This window comes from Marmota marmota, unplaced genomic scaffold (assembly GCF_001458135.2).
Source record: "Marmota marmota marmota unplaced genomic scaffold, marMar, whole genome shotgun sequence".
Lineage (NCBI taxonomy): Eukaryota > Metazoa > Chordata > Mammalia > Rodentia > Sciuridae > Marmota > Marmota marmota.
In genome coordinates, this window is record NW_026000068.1 from 12,191,870 (window position 1) to 12,214,549 (window position 22,680).

Genomic DNA, 22,680 nt, shown 5'->3' on the forward strand with positions numbered 1-22,680 from the left:
CCTCTCCTCCTCCTCCTCCCCTCCTCCTCCTCCTCCTCCTTCTCCTTTTCCTTCTTTAACAGAGTCTATTTCCTAACCCTACTCCTGGGTTTTCTGGGGCATCCTCCCCACATCACTCTGGCCACAGCAGGTGGGAATGATGGAGACTGGGACATTTGGGGCTGCTTGGAGCAGTACAATCAATAGCTTTTGATCATGACTTTGATTAAGATGAAAGACAGAATTATGTTTAGTATGTAGTATTTAGTACATATAAACAAAAATTTTAAAGTTCTCAGAAGGGAAATTTTCAAGTTCATGGGTTTTACGTTTACATCGTATATTTCATTCCTTGTCAATGCTAAGGAAATTAGTCAGTACATGAAATGATAAAACAATCTTTTAAAATAGAGGGGTTTTTCCCTCCCAGTATTGGGTATCAAACCCAGGGGTGTATTACCCTTGAGCTACATCCCCAATCCTTTATTATTTTGAGACAGGGCCTCACTAAGTTGCTTCTCCCCTACAAGAGCCTTCATGGGGGGTGATCTGAAGATGGCTCAACTGGTAAATATTAGACCAGTGAACACAAGGTCATTTCCTAAGCAACTCAGTCTTGGAAGACCTCATACTTTATTATGCAAACTAAGAAACCTTTGAGGAAGGAGAGAAATATTATTAATTCTACCAGGACAATAGGCACAAGCCAGTACTGTTTTAGGCAACCTGAGAGAGGTGGCTGGGTATTCTAACTAAAACCATTAGGATCATTTGAATTTTTATCCTCACCATTATTACTGCTTTGTTATGAGGAAAAAAAAAAACAGAAAGAGAAATTTTTACTCTTCTGTGCTATAAGCCAAGTTTTCTTGATGAGGAAAATGAGATCAAAGTCCATCATTAGGACAATTATCCCTTCCAGTTCCTCCATGTGCTCTTCTAGAGTGGCCTTTCCTGGTGTCCTGAGGCTGGACTGAGGCCAACCCTAATCTAGGGTGGCCAGCACTGAGCTGCCTGAGGGGTTTGGGTTCACACTCCCCAGGGTGAAGAGGAGCAGGTTTCAGCCCAGATCTTTTGAGCCATCCTTGTGCCCCTCTCAGATATCATGCCAATGAGGCCATCTGGGACCACCTCAGAGTCACCAGGGCCCACAAGTGTGGGAAGGCCCTAAGGTCTGGCTGTAACTGGACTAGTTTCCAGGGACAAGCAGGAACTGAGCAGGACAAGTCTTCTCATTAGGAACAGTTTTATTCCCGGACACGTCCTTGATAAGTAAATTTCACAACTGAGCAATCAATGAGATAATGAAAGCTCTTATATGAACATGCTTAATCATGTGAATGCCATTTATGATTGTAAGGGCTAAAGGTAAAGGTGGTTAAAAATCAGGCATGAAAAAAAAAACCAATAAAAAAATCAGGCATGATTTAGTTTAGGTGAAGGTTCTAAAGGTTACTTACCTGATTTGAGCAGGACTTTACAGTTAATAATCTTTCACCCTTATTTCCAGGCATCCCCTGTGGGTCTTGTAACATGTCCCCCTTACAGAAGGGGAAATTACTGTAACGATGGTCCTTTGTGAGCACCTATTATGCACTAGGTACAAGTAGTTAGCCTAGAGTATGGTGGTCAGTCGGTAATTGTTGGTCCAGCACTAGAATCAAAGGTTATGCCATTTTCACTCTGTTACTGACCCCTAATCCACAGATTCTGTAGAAAATGGAAAAAATATTGAGAGGTAAATCAGGGGATCTAGGTTCTAGTCATAGTCTTCTCTAAATAATAGTTTATTCTTTTGTTAGTGGAAGTTTATACAGGACCTAACTGAAGCTCAGGATGCTGGTGAAAATCCAATGTGCTGCCATGAAAGCACTTGGAAAATACTTTTCACAGCATAAAGAACTGTGAACAGAGTTATTAAAATATTTTTCAATCACACTTGCATTAAGCTTTTAAGAAAAATTCTTTTAGCCTTTCAAATTTTTCTTCTTTTGGATGTTCAAAAAATAGAGAAAAGAAGTCTTTTGCCTTTCACTCATTCTAGGCATTTCTCTGTCTCTGAAAGAGATTGTGAGACCCTGGCCTGTCCTCTCTCTCTGCCTCCTGGCCTGAGATAGGAGCAGTTTGTTCCAGCGTGCTCTCCCTGCCATTTCCGTCTTTTGCCCTCTCCAGAGGCCCAAACCAGTGGGAATGCTGCACCTTGTACTTGAACTTCCAGAACCATGAGCTAAATAAATGTTTTGCCTTTACATGTTCATTATCATAACATGAAGGTAACATAACATGGCTACCCATTTGGGGTAGAATCTATTTTAGGGAGTCGATCACCAAGACCACTGCATAAGGCAGATTGGAAGGGAGGATTGGGCCATTGGACACTATATAGCTTCCATTTCAGCAGAGGAGACTCATTGGAAGTCTCTGGATTGATGGTGATGACAAAATATAGCTGCCTTTTTGAACTTCTTTTCACCCGGGTGGATTACTGACCACTATGAAGAAACTGACAGAATAGTCCCCGTTCTGTTGCTACACTTTGGCTTATTTTGAGATTCTTATGTAGATTTTGGAGGAGGAACATGAAGAATGGATTGTAGTTTCTACTTTTCCCAAGTGGGGGACTCACCCCAATAGAAATGCATTTATCACCATCAATTGTCACACATATTACAAGGCAGACCCCTTAGGAAGTTATTTCTAGCTTTCAGAAATGAATGTGAATATGTTTCCAAGGACTAGTATGAGCAATTTCTCATGGATGTTGGCATCCTAGCAACTCAAGGAACTTTGCTAATCATAAGGGATGCCTTGAGAATGGCATTTCATAGGTTCCTCTTCCTTTTCACTTATTCGTTTGCTCAAAGTAATATGTCAAAACTGTCAGAAGTGGGGTGGTCAAGGGGTAGTCTTCTTAAGTTCAAATCCCGATCACTTACCAGCTGTGTGACCTTAAGTAAGTCACCTAGCTTCCCCATGCCTCCGTTTCCTCTTTTGAGAAACAAGTATAATAGTAGCACCTGCTGCATGGGTTGTTTTTAGGATTCAATTGGATAATGCCTAACAGGGTTTTAGCCCTGTGGTTGCATATAGAAAGCAGCCAGTTAGTGTTAATGACTATGATGACCACCCACTGCTCTTACCACCACTGTCGTCACCGCTCTTCCTGTGTACCAATGGGGACACAGTGCTGAACAAGAAAGGGGCACAGTGTCAGGTCAATGCCCTTTCTTATTGTGATGTGGTGGGGGGGCAGAGGTTGGAGAGATACGGGGTTGAGGATCTTTGAGTCACTATCAAACTTACCATTTCTTTGGGGGCAATCTGAGCTGAAAGTTTGGTGGAGCCAGGAAATGTCAGCCTTATTTGGGGTGTGAAAAGACAAAGTTCTGCCGTAATCCGTTTTAAGCCCTGCACCTATTCTCTCAGTTTCTCAGTTAGACTGAGTCAGCAACTTAAATTGACAAACATTGAGATAAAAGAAAATGTCTACTCTTTGGCCCCTGGAGGGGAAAACTGTATCTGAAGTCTTCCAGGAAAGGATTAGTTGTACCTGATAGTGAAATTTTGCAGAAAATAAAGGTTCTGAAGTTCTTGATAGGAAAGAAACGGCACCTCTGAAGTTGGGTTTCCTGATTCCGGGGCAATTTCCTTATTCCTGTTCAATGATTACAACTTTGTTTTAACTGGTTTTGCCAAGAAGCAGCAACAAAAGCAGAGTTGATTAAGGAAAATGAAGAAAAAAATGCAAAAACAGAACACACATAAAAGGTCGTGGCTGCTTCATAGATGTTGATACTGGAGGTCATCCTTCCCATAACCGTGTTTTAGCTGCCACCTGTGTAGCCCAGCTGGGACACTATTACCCTGTGTTAAAGGACAACTGAGAAGGAAGGGGCTTTCCTAGCTCTTCCTTGATAAAGAAACAGTTATTACCTGATTTTAAAAAAAGTGGTAGTCAGCGAGACGTTATGTATGTTTTGATGCAATGGAAAATGTTCTTCCTAATGGAAGCCTGTTGGAATAGGACAAATCCTGGTTTATTTCATGTCTGAATCTATATATCCAGCTGTAGGATAGATTGGCTGCTGTTTATGGTGTTTGTCATTATGGACACACCAGTATGAAGAACGATTTCTAGTGTTCAGTGCTCTGGAGGAAATATTTGAGAACCCAAAGCTGCCACTCCCAATGTAGATAATCTGGTAAATTTCTGGTCTGGACAAGCTACTTAGCCTGCTGTAATCTGCTTTCCTGGATGATTAGAATTTGGTTATAGTATCATGTGCGGCTCAGATCGCAGGTATTTGACCTTGACTGATTTCTGTCCCTTTTTACATTTGAGTGAACTTTTGATGTTGCAGCAAAAACTACTCACTGTGCTTATGACAAAGCACAAAAACTCTCTAGGAAAACATTCATCCACTGATCATTTAACCATGAACTATGACTAATAGCTATCTAAATGGAATGGAGGTTAATGATTCCAAGAGGTTACAGGAAAAAGTCTCCGTGTTTCCTAGCAATAACACTTGAGTCTGTCTTGTTTCTTTTGTAGAACCTTTCATCCTGTAATCTCAAAATGCCCAGAAAGAATCCTTTTATATAACCTGGAATATGTCTTTTTGAAAAGCCTTGTAATGTTGTCCTTGGAAACATCATGGTATAGAGCTTCAACATGGCTTGCACAGTATGGCCTGCGACATCAGCTAGCGCTCGCTCTACTTTCTGTCACTGGAAAGCAGTGAACTACAAGAGGCTCAACTGTATTGGCCTCTATTTCCAACAGACTCACGCACAACTCTCGCTCACACACACTCACATACAAAGCTGGGAAAATTTTATGAATCCCTTTTTTTAAAAAAAAATTTAATATAAAATTATAGCAAAAAAAAAAAAGAGGAACATGAACTTTAGTAATAGCTGGAACAATCCACGGTGGCAGCAGCAGAGGCGGGAGAAGACATTTAATTTAGTTGATTTTCTGCGGTTGTTGGTCAGTCGCAGTCTCATGGTGATGGAAGCTGCACATTTTTGTTTTGAAGGGACCAAGAATCTGTTGGAGGTTTGGTTTCTCCTGGCTGCGATCTGATGCAAACCAAGGGTCTGGGGGTCTTTGCGCTATCCCCAGATCTGAGTGGGATGGACTTTTGAAGGATGTGCAATGTTCAATTACAAAACTGCCAAGCAGGAAGCTTATGAATTCAGTGAGAATAGCATGTTTGTCTCCAAGAGTCGTTTCATTCTGAAGACCTGTGGTACCACCCTCTTGCTGAAAGCACAGGTTCTGCTGTTGAAGCTTGTTAGGGATTACAGTGGGTTTGACTTAATTCAAAGCTTCTTTGATTCTTGTAAGAATCTCATGAAGCCTTATCAAGGATACCCATGCTGGAATTTCCAGGAAGAAACAGAATTTCTTAATGCAATTTTCCCAAATGGAGCAGCATATTATATGGGATGTATGAAGTCTGACTGTGGGTACTTGTATACTCTGCTTTTCCCAGAGAGTAAGGTAATAAGTCAGCCTGGAAATTTTGATGAGTGAGCTTGACCCAGCAGTTATGGACTAGTTCTACATGACAGATGGTGTTACTGCGAAGGACATCACTCACGAGAATGGAATTTGTGACCTGATACCAGGTTCTGTCATTGATGCCACACTGTTCAATCCTTTGTGGGTATTCAGTGAATGGAATGAAATCAGATGGAACTTACTGGACTATTCACATCATGTCAGAACCAGAATTTCCTTATGTTAGTTTTGAAACAAACTTAAGTCAGATCTCTTCTGATGGCCTGATCAGGAAAGTTGTGGAAATCTTCCAAGCCAGGAAAATTTGTGACCATCTTGTTTGTTCGTCAGAGTTCTAAATGTCACACAGTGCTTTCTTCACCCCAGAAGATTGAAGGTTTTAAAAGTCTTGATTGCCAAAGTGCTATCTTCAATGATTACAATTTCGTTTTTACCAGTTTTGCCAAGCAGCCACAACAACAGCAGAGTTGATTAAGGAAAATGAAAACAAAACAAAACAAAAATGCAAAAGGAGAACACATAGAAGGTGGTGGCTGCTGTATAGATGTTGGTACTGGGGGCCATGCTTTCCGTAACTATCACCTTGTACTTGCAGAAAGCCCTAGATGTAATGATAGTGTAATCATTTTGAAGTGTATCCATTATTATATCAAGGAGTTAGATATCTTGCATGAATGCTCTCTTCTGTGTTTAGGTATTCTATGCCACCCTTGCTGTGAAATTAGAGTGCATGCAGAAAAATACTTTCACTATATGAAACTTCACAACACTCGTGAAAACAGTTCAATTTGATTTATGCCCAGTGTAATATTTCTGCAGGTATCTTCCAAAATTCCCCAGACAAGGCTTTCATCCTCATTGGGTGTTGACCTCAGCCTAACCATCTGGGACTGTTCTGTTATATAGCTGCCAGAATTTTACATCCAGTTACCTCCACTTTCTAGAACATATTCTCTACTAATGTTATTGAAACCAGTTTCTACTTCATACAGATTTTTTTTTGCAACAGCAATTAAATCTTTGTTTCACAAACAAGTCCTTAAGAAAGTGATTCAAATTACTCACTTTGTGTATTAGTATTTTAATAATTGTCTCTGCATTTGTAATCCTTTGATATCTTCCCTCAACCTCCAGCCCCACAAATGAAGTAATATACTTACACTGTGGGTTTATATAATAATCTTACACTCCAGGTGGGGGAATGGGGAAAAGTCTCCGGGTTTAATTTTCTTTTAAGTGCATATTAATTTGGCCTCCTTTTAAATTGCATGGGCTCTTTGGGAAGGTAAGTGACAAAATTAAATATCTTCCACAAAAGAATTTTAAGCATCTCTAATATCGACTAGCAGGGAGGACATATAGAGTTATAGATTGAGATTAGGGTGTGCTGACTAAACTGTACACCCCATTCTGTGCTGTGCTTTTTAATAAATGAGATTAGCTTCTAAAAAAAGAAAGCTTCAAAATAAGAAGCAGCTTGAGGTTGACCAGATTAATCAAAAGAAATTATTTTTAATGCTCCTAACTCAAGTCATTCATTACATTAACTTTTTTCCCCTATTGGGAATAGCATTTTTTATCATATGCTGCTATGAAAATATTTTCTGAAAATTCAATTTCACGGCATGTTCCTTGCTTTTTTTTTTTTTTTTAATATAGAGAAGGTAGAAGGTAGAGATCTCTGATAGACACTATTCTTCCATTATGCTTTGGAATTAAAAGAAGATAAAAGTGGTAGATATTTCTTTCATTGACTGCAGTCATCCTTTTAGCATTATATTTAGCTTCAAGGGAATATTAATTCCTCCCAGAGCACATTATGGCTTGAAGGTACAAGGAAGTAAAGCACCTGGTGTAATATCCTGAAACAGGTACCTGGACACTCTGCTTCTCTCAGCATCTGTGCATAACGAAAAGACCACATCTAGATGGAAATCTCCCTCCTCTGCTCATGGACCCAGGCGGCCTACAGTCATGGAGGGCATTTTTTTTTTTTTTTCATTTTCTGTGGAGAACTATCCTATCCTATCAAATCAAATGCACTTTTTATCTTAGACATTATTTCTGAGTTATCTTTTTCACTTCTCAGCATAAATGACTGCTCAGCAGTTTGGATCTGTGACATCAGCTTCATTCAAAAATAACCTTTTGAATTCATTATCCCATTCCCATTTAACAGGCAGAGTTTGAGAATAAGGTCATTTGATATATTCTTAGTTCCATTAAGCAAAAATAAGTAAACAGTAGTTAAGGTGAACTGAAAGTCTGAAGTTCATTTGACAGCACAAATCCCAGTGTCCTCATTCAAGAGTTTTTCCCTCCCAATTTCATGATCTTGAGAGCACTGCATGATCCATAGGTACAGGAGCTCAAGGATTACCTGACTTCAAACTCCCCAATCTGACAGCTCTTTACACAAGTCACATGAAATACAGTTTGGCTTCTTCACCTTACTCACCAAAGTGATCTTTTCCAAATCCTCACACAAAGATGTAGGTTGGAGAGATGACAAGATCACATTATCTAATGGCCTCCTAAAATCACCTAGCAATGTTGAGGTTCAGATATGTTGTTGTTTAGGGTTCATATGAGTTTTCACCAATATGCACATACCACTTGAGGGATTTATGCTTAGGAGAAGGGTTGTTATCTGGAGTGATTTGTACTTTGAAATATTGGTGTGAAACAGAACTGCATTGGCGTTCAACCTTTCATAGAAGTGAGACTCTTTTTAACCAACTATGAACATTGTACCTGGACAGAAACACTGTACCCTTGAAAACACATGCATTAATTGAACCCAAGGGCCCGGTAAACAATCAGACAAAGCTGCCTTTTTTAGAATTGCAGAGATTCATGCATTGTTCAAATTCTCATCTTCTCCAGCTTTGCCTCACTTTCCTTGTAGCACACATTAAACGAACAAACAGATTCGTCAGGAGCACAGATTGGACTTTCTTGAGGAAACTTTCTCAGGTATCTGATTATTCAACTTGCCGCCCCTGGTAGCACTTACCTGATGTTACATAAAATGTACGTTATGCCTGGCAGGGTGAAATCGTCTGAAATCCCAGTAACTTGGGAGGCTGAGGCAGGAGGATTACAAGTTTAAGGCCAGCCTAGGCAACTTGGTAAGACCCTGTCTGAAAATAAAAAAACAAAAAGCTGGAGATGTAGCTCAGTGGTAGAACAACCTTGGGTTCAATCCCTAGTACTAGGGGGAAAAAGTTCTTTACATAGAATTTTTTATCTTCTGATCCCTTACAAGGTAGTTGTTTTTACCAAAAGTCAACTTGTTTCTACCAAAAGTTGAATTCTGTTCAGGATAAATGATGGAGGACTTTCAGACACATAGTTCTGCAGGTGATCTTGTATCTCATAGGCAAGGCTTTCTGTCCAGAGCAAAGCACAGCATTTATTTCTGGGTTGTATTTTTCTTTTGTTGTTGTTGTTTTTTTTTTTTTATTAGAGAAATGTATGAATTATGTCATGGGATTTGTTTTACACAAACCATAACACACGTACCCATTCTCAAAGTGATCATTGTACTTGTTCAAATACTAGAACATTTTTGGAATTCCCTTCAGAGGGTTTATTGCCCACACTGGGAATGAATCAGCACTTCACATGGAGAGTGCCAGTGTCGGGTTGTCTCCCTTCCGGCCCTCTGTCACTCACCTGGGCTTCACCCAGCCTCTCCTGCATTCTTGGCTACTCGAGTTGGCTGCTCATGAGCCCCAGAGCAGCTGACTCTCTCTGGACTCCTCCTCTAGGATCTACCAAAAAAAAAAAAAAAAAAAGTAGAAGAACTTTGTAGGAACTAAGTCAATTTTTTGCCCCAAACAAAGATCTGAAGGAACTATCCTTCTTCTCCACCAATCAAAGCATCTTCTGGACTCCATCATCATAAATGTCTTAGATTTCTTAAATGTCACAGGTTTCTTCCCCATGGGCCCACCTCCCATGTTTTACTTGACCAAGAAGGTGACAAAGACTCCTGCTCTGTTTGTATCTCTTGTTCTCTAGGAAAATATTATAATTCTTAAATCTTAATTGTCATTACTTAGTTAATAAGCCTAGAGTAGGAGTTCTTTACAAGTGATTTTTTTTGTTGCATATTGTGCTTTTCATTGATGTCCTTTAAATCTTCTATGGTAGGCACTAATAACATATAGAAGTCACCCTTAATGATAAGACTACTTCCTCTTCTCAGCCTCCAAGTCCTAAATTAATGAGCTCTTTTCAAGACTGAAGATGTACAAAGGCATTCACCTAGTCAAGGGGAGCTTTGATGAGCCTCTGCTTTTAAACCTCGTCCGGAGTGTCATTCCCTTGAAGTCAACAGTTGTGCCTATTTTTGTGCACTGGTGTGTATCCCGTGCTTAGAGGAGTGTTTGGCATTAGTAAGTTCTCAATGACTGTGCAATCTGCCCTTGGGCTATTTTGAGAAGCTCAAAGCTGTTGATGGTGCTGGCTTGTGAAGTGTGAAGATTGGCGTGTGACTGGGAATGGCAAGGTAGGCATCTGTACCTGGTCCTGAGTAATTGGGAACTTGTAATCACACTGGACACATCATGCTCACAACAGTTAAGGTCAGAGCCTGCCTGGTTTGTCCATGCAGGGAGAAGGGAATAGACAAGATTTCCATTTCTATAACAGGTTGATTGGATACGGGTTTTAAATTTTGCCAGAACAATTTAACATGCTTCTAATTGGAAACCACATTCTGTCCAAATATTTAGGAAAACAGAACAAAAAATTTCCTTCCTGTTTAATGATCAGGATTTAACCAGTTGGATTAAAAGAATTGTGCTGTTTTTTTGGCTTCATTTAAGAATACTATTTGTTACTGTGGACTACTTAATTCTGTGCTGTGTGAAAAACAAACAAACAAACAAAAAACAGAAGCCATTTGCTTCAATAGTACAAATGCCTGGTTGAGTCTCCAGCAGAGGGAACACTGTCTTAGGTTCTCAAAGCACAAGTTTCCTGGCAGGGAAGAAGTAAAGGATGTCAGCTTTTCAACATGCCCAGTTAATGTTCCAGGATGTGTGACACCATTGGAATATGCCATCACAAGGAGGTACCAGCATGTAGCTCTGCTCTAGAGCCCAAGGTGTCACAGTGTCAAGGCTGGGTTTAAGACCAAGCAAACGATCAAAACACCAATGAAAGTCACCTTGAAGGCTTCCCCAGTGTACCAAAGAACCTTCACACTGGGAAGGGACCTAGTGACCACGCAGGCAAAGATCCACGTCACAGACCAAGACATTAAGTGCAGACAGGCTCCGTGAGCTGCCTGGTAGGAGACAACTAGCTAGAAACAGGGTCAGAATTTGAACTCAATAGCACTTCCCCAGTACGTTACCCGTTTTCTTCTTTATGCTCTCCTCGGCAAACTATTTATTCAGACTTTCACTAGAAAGAACTATTTGGTGCAGCGGGGTCAACATAGGCTATGCTGGAATGGCCAGGAGGAGGGCAAATTCTTCCTGTTGCCTTGGAAGCCTGGCCCATGGCAATCCCCCAGGGAGCCTTTGAGGTGTCCCTCAGCACCATGGTCAAGACACAGGTTTCTATTTCCGAGCCATCTTGGTGCTTCTGGTGGCGCCGAGAGAGAGGAGGGAGATTTGGGTTTAAGAGTTTAATTATTTTTGCTCAGGCCTTGATGTGATGTCAACCATCCACTGACAAGAGCACCGTTTGTTTATTGTATTATGTCGATTTCTTAGGGCACTTAGGAAATTGAGTAGAGAGAATGGAATGAGAAATAAAGCAACAAAAGTTCACTGTAAATTCTCAAAGGAATTGTGTAGTGTCTTTGGAAGTAATTTGAGCATCTGTATAGTCCTCTAGCCGCCCGGAGTTCTCAATTCAAATCCCAGGCAAGACCAACACCTTCCATTGTCCTACATTTATGTATTTTTGAAAAAAACAATTATCTTCCTTCCACATTTACTGTCATTTTTGGGGGGTGGGGGGTACCGGGGATTGAACCCAGGGACACTTAACCACTGAGCCACATCCCCAGCCCTTTTTTTTTTGGTATTTTATTTAAAGACCAGGTTGCACTTGTTTGCTTAGGGCCTCACTAAGTTGTTGACTTTGAACTCTTGATCCTCCTGCCTTAGCCTCTCAAGCCACTGGGATTACAGGCGTGTACCACGGTGCCTGGCAAGAGTTTGCATTTTTGTTAGCATGAGTAAATGCTAAGTTTTACCAGATGCAATTTGTGCATTCATTACTAGGATCATATCACATTTCTTTCTTTTCTTGTTATATGATGAATTGCATTATTTTTTAAAAATAAAGAACAGAAATTTATTTCTCACAGTTCTGGAGGCTGGGAAGTTCAAGACCAGGGTGACTGGTGAGGGCCTCATCCTGGAGCACCCTGTATAGTGCTCTAGGGCACTGTGTCCTGGCAAGGTGGAAAAGGCTCAGGAGTTCCCTGGGGCCTCTTTTCTAAAGGTATGTTGATTGACTTTTGAAGGTTAAGCTAACCTTGAATTCTATTCCTGACCCCCCCCACCCATGTAACTTGGTAGTGATATATTGTTACTTTTATGTGCTGATAGATTTGATATGTAAATGTTTGATAAATACTTTAGCATATGTCAATAGCCTTCAGCCAAAGACCACCAGGAAAGCACTTGAAGTCTAAGTTGGGTTTCTTGCTCATTGTCACAAGAGAGAATGCACATAAGAGGAAACATGTTTCAGAAAGAGGGAGTAAGCAAGGCTTTATCATAGGATTTGGTGTTTTCAGGGAGAAGGTAAGGAAGGAGAGCTTTGCTCTAATCATACTGTCAGAAAGTGAGGAATTCTATAATTGAGATCTTAATAAATCTTATCTGAATGACTGGGCGAGTAGATTGAAGTCACGGTTGTGATTGGTAAAGAAGCAGCAGACATGGCTGAACAGTGGTCTTGTCTTTGTATACAGCATGAATATGAAGTGGGATTACTTTGTCTTGAACCATCATGGCTACAGAGTGCCCTTACATGCTGTTCTGTGTGGGCTTTTGTTCAGTGAGAGAACATGGAGCCTTCATATGGGTGTCAGGCCAGCTTCTAGCAAGAGCAAGCCCCTAGTGCCATCCATGTGCTGCTCTTTTCTAGGGTTCTCTTCCTGATGAGAGAGATCCATGTGTAATTTTTCTTTCATTTTTTTTTTTTTGTGTGTGTATCTGTGTGATGTATTTTTCAGATTTTGGTATCCAGTTTATGCTGGCCTCATAAAATGTGTAAGGAACTGTTGCTTCTTTTTTACATTCTGTAGACAATTTTGTTAATGTTGGTATTATTTATTCTTTTTCTTTCCTTTTTTTTTATGGTACTGGGGATTGAACATACTACACAAGTACTTTTATCATCTGAGCTCTATCCCTAACCCCCAGCCCCCACTCCTGCCCAGTATCACTTCTTTAACCGGAGAAATCCCTTCCTGATGTCATCTGAGATGGACAAAGTTTCTCTCCTTGCTCACACTTTCATTAGGCTCCACTGAATCCTCTTCTCCACCAGATCTTGACCTTCACCGTTGTCCTTGCTGGGTTTGCAGAGTTCAGCAGTGGCAGAAACTTGCTGAGCCAGTTTAGAGAGGATCCCTTCTAGCAAGTTAGAGAGGATCCTTTGATAGACAATCTGCCTCCTTATCTGATGGAATTGCTCATCTCTTACCCTTGGCATTTGACCTCCCTGGTCTCTGGTCTGCCTTCAACTAGAACCCTGTTTTTTTTTTTTTTAATTTTAAAATTTGTTTTAATTAGCTATACATGACAGAAGAATGCATTTATGCACTTTGATATATCATACATAGATGGGATATAATTTCTCATTTCTCTGAGTGTACATGTTGCAGAATCATACTGGTCATGCAGTCACGTATGTAACATACAGTAGTAATGTCTGTTTCATTCTACTATCTTTCCTATCCAGTAGAGTGAGAAGCTTCCTACCCTTGAGATCGCCTCTTCAGAATGCTCCATGTACTTAACCCTTCATCTTTCTCATTTATATATTTTCTCTTCTAAATGGCTTAATTTTTTTCATCTTCCCTTCTAATAACTTTTTTTTTAAATAAGAATTTTCTTACACATTATTCCTATGCTCTTTTTTTGAAAGTTATCCTGGGGATTTAAAAGCTTGCTCTTATTCCAGTCTGACATGGGTTCTCTACCTCTTCTGTGCTAAAACTTTAAAGTACTTCAGCTCTGTGGACCATCTCTTTCATTTTGTTATTTTGTCATTACAGTTTAATTATCCACAAGGTCTTATTACTATTTTGTAAGATTGCTATTCATTTAGATTTACATAAGGTAAATCTCATTGATCCTATCTGTATTTTATGTCTTTCTGACACATTGGGGACAGCACTGCTGAGGGTAGGATTCATTCTTTTTTTTTTTTTTAAGTGTGGTGCTGGAGCTCAAACCCAGTGCTGTGTGCTAGGCAAACGCTCTCCCACTGAGCCACAACCCTAGCCCCTAGGATTCATTCTTGTCCTCTTCTTCCCTTTAGCATCTCAAAGCTACCTTGTAGTCCCCAACCTCACTTTGTCTTCCTAGTCCTGTAAAATTGCTTGAAGTTCTGCTGTCTTCTCTGACAAGAGCACCTTCTGCCCGATTTCTCAGTTTCTAGTTCAGTACCAAGAATTGACACCTGTCCTAAAGGTGACCTTGAGATGCTGAAAGTTAAGTTCACTTCTAATGCTTCTCTTCTTTGGACTGGTGCTCAAATTCTGCCTGGTTGTCTTGGTAATTCTCCTATTCCTTTAAGCAGAAAAAGATTTTATCTGTTATTTAAGTTTTCCTTTTAAAAGACGACTCCATTATATGTTGGTATAGGTAACCATTTCATGAATAGGACTCCAAAAGTCAAGAGTTGACAAGTGGGATTACATCCAATTAAAAAGCTTCTGCTCAGCCAAGAAAACAAGCAACAGAGTAAAGAGGTTGCCTACAGAATGGAAGAAAGTCTTTGCCAGCTATTACTCCAACTGGATTACTATTCAGAATATATAAAGAACTAAATAATTAAACACTCTTTTGGTAATACAGTCAATAAATAGGCAAATGAGATGAACAGAGACTTCTCAAAAGAAGTGAAAATTTCCAATAAATAAATGAAAAAAAATTCAACATTTGTAGCCATCAGGGAAATGAATCAAAACTGCTTTGAGATTCTATCTCACCCCAGATAGAATGGCTGTCCTCAAGAAAAAAACATATAATAAATGCTGGAGAGGATGTGGAGGAAAAGGAACACAAATACACTGTTGGTAGGAATCTAAATTAGTACAGCACAATGGAAGACAGTGTGGAGATTCCTCAAAAAACAAAAACAAAAACAAAAAAACCAAGAATAGAACTACCATAGGATCCAGCTATCAAAATTAGCATACAAAAGAGACACCTGCACACCCATGGTTATCATGGTAATATTCACATCAGCCAAGTCATGGAATCAGCGTAGCTGCCTATCAACAGATGAATGCATAAAGAAAATACAGCATGTATACACAGTGGAGTATTATTCAGCCTTAAGAAAGAACAAAATTGCCTCATTCACAGGAGAATGCTTGGAACTGGACATCACGATAAGCAAAATAAGCCAATCTTAGAAAGACAAGTATCATGTTTTCTCTCATATGTGGAATCTAGGGGAAAAAAACAAGAGGGCATGACAGTAGAAAGGGGACTATCAGGGAAGAGAAGGAGATTGGGGAAGGTGAGGTAAGAGAGTAACAGAGAATGTGGATACAATAAAAAACTACATTCTATGAATATTTGAAAAGTCACATAGAAACCTATTGCTTTATACAATCAATACATGCTATTAATTATAATACAATTATTTTAAAGACAACTCCATTATAGCCAGAATCTAAAGTTTTGTAATGATGCTTTTCATACATATGTAGGGGAAGCCTTGGGTCATTTAAGAAACCAACTCGTATGTGTGGCTTAGAGTTCATATGTGGCCATTGCCACTCCAGACACCCTTTCTTCCAAGCTGTCTCATGGGATGAGAAAGCATCTTATTCCTCTGCTATCTGCTACAGCTCCAAGTGACATGAATAATGCAGGGGTGACTCTCTGAGAGCTGTCTAGGAACCTGGGAGGTCCTGCAACCATAAATTACCTTTTCACTCTTCCCCACCCCAGCCTCTACTGACACCAGCAGTCCATTCTGTAAAGAACGGATTCTACAGCCAAGAGCCCAGGGTAACCCATCGACTTCAATACATGACAGATACTAGATTATTCTTTAAGAGCAGGAATGAGCAGCTGGGAGAAGCATTATGTGACAGAGAGAAAGAAGCAAAAAAAGAGAAAAGCCGTCTGCCAGGGTTAGGATTGTACCTGGACAGTGTCCAGAGCAGAGTGGGAGCCTTCCGTCGTTCCCATAACCTGACCACAGGTGCTCAGATACGCCCACTGAAGCGTAGATAGGTCACTGATGGTGTTGGCCAACCCATTTTCTGACCACCTTTGGCCCTTTGCCACAGCCTTCTAGGCTGCAAGACTGGTCCAGGGGAAGTCAGGTGGCGGGGAAAGTGACCTCATTTTATGCTCCTTTGATCTTTGGGGTTTTCTGTCACTGATGGCTTGTCAGGGGGCACAGGCCTTTTGACAAATCCACTACTGCAGAAGCTTGGTGTGTTTTTTTCATGTATAAATATTCTTTCCCCATCTGTTGTGTGTTTGTGCATGGTATTCTATAAATACGTTAATTGGTGCCACTTTTCATTTAACTGTCACTGCTGTCTCTTTTCCTGACAAGCTTATATTAAACTCTCTTATGATGGAACAAAATAAAACCACGCAGTCCTAGGGGCCTATTTTGGCGAAAGAGGAATGCAGCAGAAGGAAAAGTTGTAGTTTTCGTGGTGAGCACAGGACCATAAGACTCATCAGTGATAGTTTGTGTGGAAGATTTAAGAGTACAACTTCCTTCTTCGATGTCGGGAGAAAACCCTCCAGGAAACTACCGAAATAAGGAAGGTTAGGTGGAATATTATCAGAGGCACAGCTACAATTTGGGAAATGGGCTGAAACCAATCTCAACTTCATTTAAGCATTCATAAAGTCAAACTTATTTTAGACGCCTTTGGTTTTGGTGGCATTTCAGAAACCAGATTCCATACGTGTTCCTTTCTGCCTTAAAAGACGGAAGCCATTTTACAATAATGGAAACCAACTGGAACAAGGACCCATTTCAAGTGTCCTTTAATCTGGGTAGAAACTGGGACCAACTAGCTGTGCAGAGTATATTCTTACTAGCTCTCAATGACATGGTTTTTTTTTTTAGAAAGGTGTTGAATTTTTTTTTTTTTTGGTTCTATACAAAGGATATTCACACCAATTCGTGTCTTCATACATGTACTTTGGATAATAATGACCACCACATTCCACCATCATTTCTAACCCCATGCCCCTTCCCTTCCCTTCCAACCCCTCTGTCCTATCTAGAATTTGATGGTTTCTAATGATATAGTTGCAATTATTTTAAAGATCTGCTTCTTGGGCGTTCTGCAGCTTAAAAATCAATGTTTTGGGGTTGGGGTTGTAGCTCAGTGGTAGAGCCCTTTCCTAGTATGTGTGAAGCACTGGGTTCGATTTTCAGGACCGCATATAAATAAATAAAATCAAGGTCCATTGACAACTAAAAAAATATTTAAAAAAATATCAGTGTTTCTGGGGTTGGCACCATCTAAAATTTAGGGCATAAAGAGAGAATTTATTTTTAGATGAATACAGATTGATAGCATCTAAGACTGGTAGACTGTTGTATCCAGTCAGGATTGTGCCAGGAAAAACAGGACCAGCAACTGCGGGGCTGGCCAGCGTGCCCTGCCTAGGGCAGGCTTCAGGAAGAGCGGCTGAACTCTGCCAGGCCAGAGCTGGGGCTGTGGTTTACAGGTGGGATCTCTTCTTCCACCGGGAACCCTCCGTTTCAGTGGATTGGTGAGGCTCACTGAGGGTATAGAGGATCATCTCCTTTTTCTAAAGTCAACAGACTGCAGATCTTAACCGTGTTTACAAAATAGCTTCCCACAGCACCTAAAACAGTGTTTGATCTAATCACTGGGTGCTGTATCCTTACCATGTTGACACCTAAGACTAACTGTCTTCTTTGATCATGGAAAACCCTCTTGGGGTTTGAATGGCATCACCTGGAGACACCACTGAGTGTGTTCATAAAGAGCAGCATCGTCCCGAGGGCTGTGGGCACCGTCAGCCCTCTGACTTCTCAGTGGTAGAGTCTTCATGTGAGAGAAAGCCCAGGCCCCGCTGAGCTTGTTATCATGGCCCTTATTCTTTGAGCTGGGGACACTAGTCCCCAGGGCAGACTTTCTTCTTTCTCAGGCAAGCTGCACAGAACGAGGGTCTGTCTTCTCAGCCAGTCTCCCTTCCCCTTTCCTTTCTTCCTTTGCTTCGTGCACAAGGAATGGCCTCGAGAATGTGGAATCTGTGTTTGTTGTGAAGAACCCCGGATTTTAAAGATGTCAAAATGAATAAAATTTCTGTGAGTATGCATTCCTTACTTCCAATAATTTTTTTTTTTTAAGAAAAAAGAGAATGGGGCTGGGGGGAGGACAGAGTGACAAAAGTATAAAATATTCATGTGGTCAACCGACCTCTATTATGTAGGAACTTTTACTGTCCCCTCATTTCTTTTTCTTTTCATTAGAGCATTATAGTTATACTAGTAGCTGGGTTCATTTTGACGAAATCATACACACAAGGAATTTGATTCCACCCCCCACACTGCTCTCCTCCCTTCCTCCCTTCCCCATTCTCCCTCCTCCAAAACAACAAGTCTTCCTTGTGCTCCTTTATCTATCTATCTATCTATCTATCTATCTATCATCTATCTATCTATTTATTTTTGGCACTTTCTACATATACATAAAGCTGAAATTCCCTTTAGTACCTTTATGTGTGCATATAACATGATTTTATTAAACTGGATCCGTATTTCCTCCCCTCCCCACCCCCTCCCTCCCTCTTGTTCTCCACCTTCTGCTCCACTGATCCTCCCTATATCATTATGATATCCAGCCCTCCCCTTTTCCACCTCGCTTGGCTCTAGCTTCCATGTATGAGAGAAAACACTCAACCCTTGTCTGAGTCTGGGCTGATTCCGTAATTTGGCTATTGTGAATTAAGTTGCTATAAATATCGAGGTGGTTGGATAGCTGTAGAATGCTGATTTTAGTTCTTTTTGATAAATACAAAGGAATGGATTGCCTCATTTTCTAAATAAGTGGAATATTGTTCAATGTGACTTGATATGATTAGTTCAGTAATTTTATAGTCTTTATTGTATATTGTATTGGAATATACAAAATGAATGCAATGGGAATGAATGTAATATGCTCTCAATAAGGAAGGAAATAAACATGAATTTAGGCTTAGATTCTATCCCATGGTCATTATGTACTGATTTAGCAAAAGTGCTACATGAAGGGGAGAAATTATTCCATTATTGTTAAATGTACTTTGTCATGTGGGATTGAAGTTGTACTTCTATCAAAACCTACTTTTTTTCCTAGAGTTTTCATTTTTAATATATTTTTATTTGTTCTTGTTAGTTATACATAACGGTAGAATGCACTTTGACACATCATACATAAATAGAGTACAACTTCTCATTTGTCTGGTTATACATGATGTAGAGTTATACAGGTCATGTAATCATATGTCTGATTCATTCTACTATCATTCCTACCCCCATTTCCCCAACTCTCCCTTCACTCCCCTCTGTCTAATCCAAAATATCTTTATTCTCTCCCTCAACTCCATTGTGAATTAGCATCTGCATATCAGAGAAAACATTTTGTCTTTGGTTCTTAGAGATTGGCCTATTTCACTTAGCATAATATTCTCCAATTCCATCCACTTACCAGCAAATGCCATAATTTCATTATTCTTTAAGGCTGAGTAATATTCTATTGTGTATTTATACCAAAGTTTCTTTATCCATTCATCTGTTGAAGCACACCTAGGTTGGTTCTATAGTTTAGCTATTGTGAGTTGAGCTGATCTAAACAGTGATGTGGCTGCATCATTTTAATATGCTGATTTAAAGTCCTTTGGGTGTAGACCTAGGAGTGGGATAACTGGGTCAAATATGGTTCTATTCCAAGTTTTCTGAGGAGTCTCCATACTGCTTTCCATAATAGTTGCACCAATTTGCAGTCCCACCAGCAATGTATGAGTGAACCTTTTCCCCTACATCCTCACCAACATTCATAGTATTCTTGATAATTGCCATTGTATTTCTTGTATTCTTGATAATTGCCATTCTGACTGGAGTGAAATGGAATCTCAGTGTAGTTTTGATTTGCAGTTCTCTAATTGCTAGAGATGTGGAACTTTTTTTCATATATTTATTAATCAGTTGTATCTCTTTCTTCTGTGAATTGTCTGTTCAGTTCCTTTGCCCATTTATTGACTGGGTTTTTTGGTGTTTATTGGTTTATTTATTGTTTATCTTGTTTATTGATTGTTGTTTTGGTGTTAAGTGTTTTAAATTCCTTATATATCCTGGAGATTGATGCTCTACCTGCATGTGTCAAAACCTATTTTGATCGTCTCTTCTCTTGTGTAACTGCATTTTATCAAATGTAACTTTAAAGCCAAGTTCTATGTTATAACACAGTAAAATGCTTTGATGTTTTCTGAGCATGATAAGAGTTCCTGTAAAACCCTGGGGCTTTTTTTTTTAAAGGCCCCAAATTCTATCACTGGACATATTGAGGGAAAAGGAGAAGGAATGATTAAGTATTTTGATCTTGATTCTCATGACTAAGATATCTTGAGAGAGTTCTAAGAAGGAAAAACAAAGCGACTTTGCAATATTCCTGCCTGAATAAAGAGTGAGAGCTGATCATACAGTGTGCCAGCCGGCAGGGAGCCCAGGCATCCCCAGTGCACATGTGTGAACTTCAGTGCAGGAGCAGAGGGAAGGACCCCTGGTTGGACGGTTGAGGCTTCTGCTGGCCTGCCCTGTGCTCTTTCAGTGTTTGGTGGTAAACTTGCTGCGGGGAAAAGGAAAATTTTCATAACAGCCCTTTGGTCTTGATGAAGGATGAAAACACAAATGGGAATGTCTGGATTTGAACCTTCTGTAACCATTTTCTTGGAAAGTAATACTTACGTGTTTTCTTAAAACAACATTTGAAACTGAAAATGTCAACTGGGCTCATTAGTTTTCCCATAGATGGTCATCAGAAGCTGGACCAGGACGCAGCGTCTGGGTGTTCGCCCATGTGGGCTGAATGAGGTGTGTGGAGGCTTGAACGCATTATGTCTGAGAAATCTTGAAAATAAGTCCTGGTATTTGTCTGCTTTCTCCTCCCTTCAATCCCAGAACATCTGGCTCAATGATATTCCGGCAAGGCTGCACTGCAGAGATTCACAGCGCAGGAGAAGCAGCCAGGGTGGGCTCCCCTCATCTCCCAGCAATGCTGGATGATCACGGGGCCGACATGCTAAGACAACACAAGCAGTTCTTTATCTAAGTGTGGAAGACTGGAGATCTCCAGGGATTTGATAGAAAAGTCTCACTACTGTGCTATAACTCATTTCTATGATCACACTATTACCAAACTTTTTGATTATGAAAGATCCATTTTACATTGTGGCTTAGAACATAACCACATTTGTGTATCTATGCACACAACAAACCTAAATAAAAGTTCCACCTCTCCCCCGTGTTACTCATGGTATCTTCTACCCTATTCTATCCAACCCATCCTATCCCATCCAATCCATCCTCTCTAGTCCAATCTAAAGCATTTCCTCCCATCCAATCCTATCAATTTTTACCTCTCCTATCCATTCTCTATCCCATCCAACCTGACCTATCCGATCCTATCTATCCCAGCTCTCTTTTTTGGGGGGTATTGGATTAGAGTGGAGATATTGGGTATTGAACTTAGGGGCACTTGACCTCTGAGCCACATTCTCAACCTTATTTTATTTAGAGACAGGGTCTCACTGAGTTGCTTAGCACCTTGCTTTTGCTGAGGCTGGCTTCGAATTTCAATCCTCCTGCCTCAGCCTCCTGAACTGCTGGGATTACAGGCATGTGCCATTGCACCTGGCTCCATCTATCCTCTTATTCATCCTCTCTTCCCCTCTTTTCTCTTCTACCCATCCTCTTCTATCCCCTTTTTCTTATTTTATCTATATCCAAAGTGCTAGTCGTGACTTAAACATTTATATTATGACATATTAATCTAACAGAAAACATTGGATTTTCTACTAGAAAAGAAAGCCAGCACTGTTGCAACTTCGTTAGCATTGACAATGGAAGAAGCTCTGGTGCAGAACAATCTGCTACCTACAGATGCCCTAATTCCTGCTGGTGTGCTTAGTCTTCTCCCACGGTGAGAGGAGTAAAGAGGAGGAGCGGTTAGGGTGCACTCTTTCACAGGATGCAGAGAGCCGTGGACTATATGTATACATTTTCTTACTTTTTTGCTTACTGATGTCACCATGCATCATACCCAGACCTGACTTTCCTTTCCTGAGAGTGGGATAGGAAAGAAATAAAAAGTTGAAACTACTGGTGCATGAGTCGGTGCTAAGAATAAAGACTCTCTTCAGTTCTCCTACCTCATGGAGGCCAGTAGCAAGCAGATGTTACTGTCAGAGAGGACATGGTGATCTGAATTAATTCCTGGATATGGCATTAAGCTGCAGTCTGTTCCATGCTCAATTCTGGGAGACATTTGAAAAGACCTTAGGAAGGAAATTAATTGCCTACTTTTCCTTCGATGGTAATGCTGCTCCCTTGGACTTTCAAAGTCAACTTTCAAAGGAGAATGTGATTTGGACTCTAGTTCTGTTTATTTTTGGTTTTCCAGAGTCTGGACTTCTTTATGAAAGGCTGTCAACCTGGGGTTTTCACCACAGAGATTTAGCACCATGTTTTTAAGAAAAAGAAAGTCAAAATTGGGGTTAATGAAAGTTAAAAATCTCTGAGTCTCCCTGTAGGTCTCCTGTACAGACACTTGTTGTGCAACCGTCTCTTGCCTGGGTGCGCCGGGTCTTTGCAGACCAGCTTGACCAGAGGAAAAACAAAATAAACATTAGCATTGGTGACTGTCGTAACAGGCAGCCTCCTTTTCCCCTACCAGACAAACTTTTTTT

General features: G+C 40.3%; 1 long non-coding RNA gene and 1 pseudogene across 1 annotated transcript in view; one reads left to right on the forward strand and one right to left on the reverse strand.

The window, feature by feature from the left end:
• The window catches only part of LOC125619981, a 23,803-nt gene extending 13,936 nt beyond the window's left edge, over nucleotides 1-9,867 (reverse strand). Inside the window, exons 1-3 of the long non-coding RNA XR_007351560.1 lie at nucleotides 9,782-9,867; nucleotides 9,188-9,285; nucleotides 8,526-8,652 (exon numbers count right to left, since the gene is read on the reverse strand). This is a non-coding gene — a long non-coding RNA (uncharacterized LOC125619981). The remainder of the gene's footprint in view (nucleotides 1-8,525; nucleotides 8,653-9,187; nucleotides 9,286-9,781) is intronic.
• LOC107146452 lies at nucleotides 4,923-6,526 on the forward strand (annotated as a pseudogene).
• Nucleotides 9,868-22,680: the final 12,813 nt, after the last annotated feature.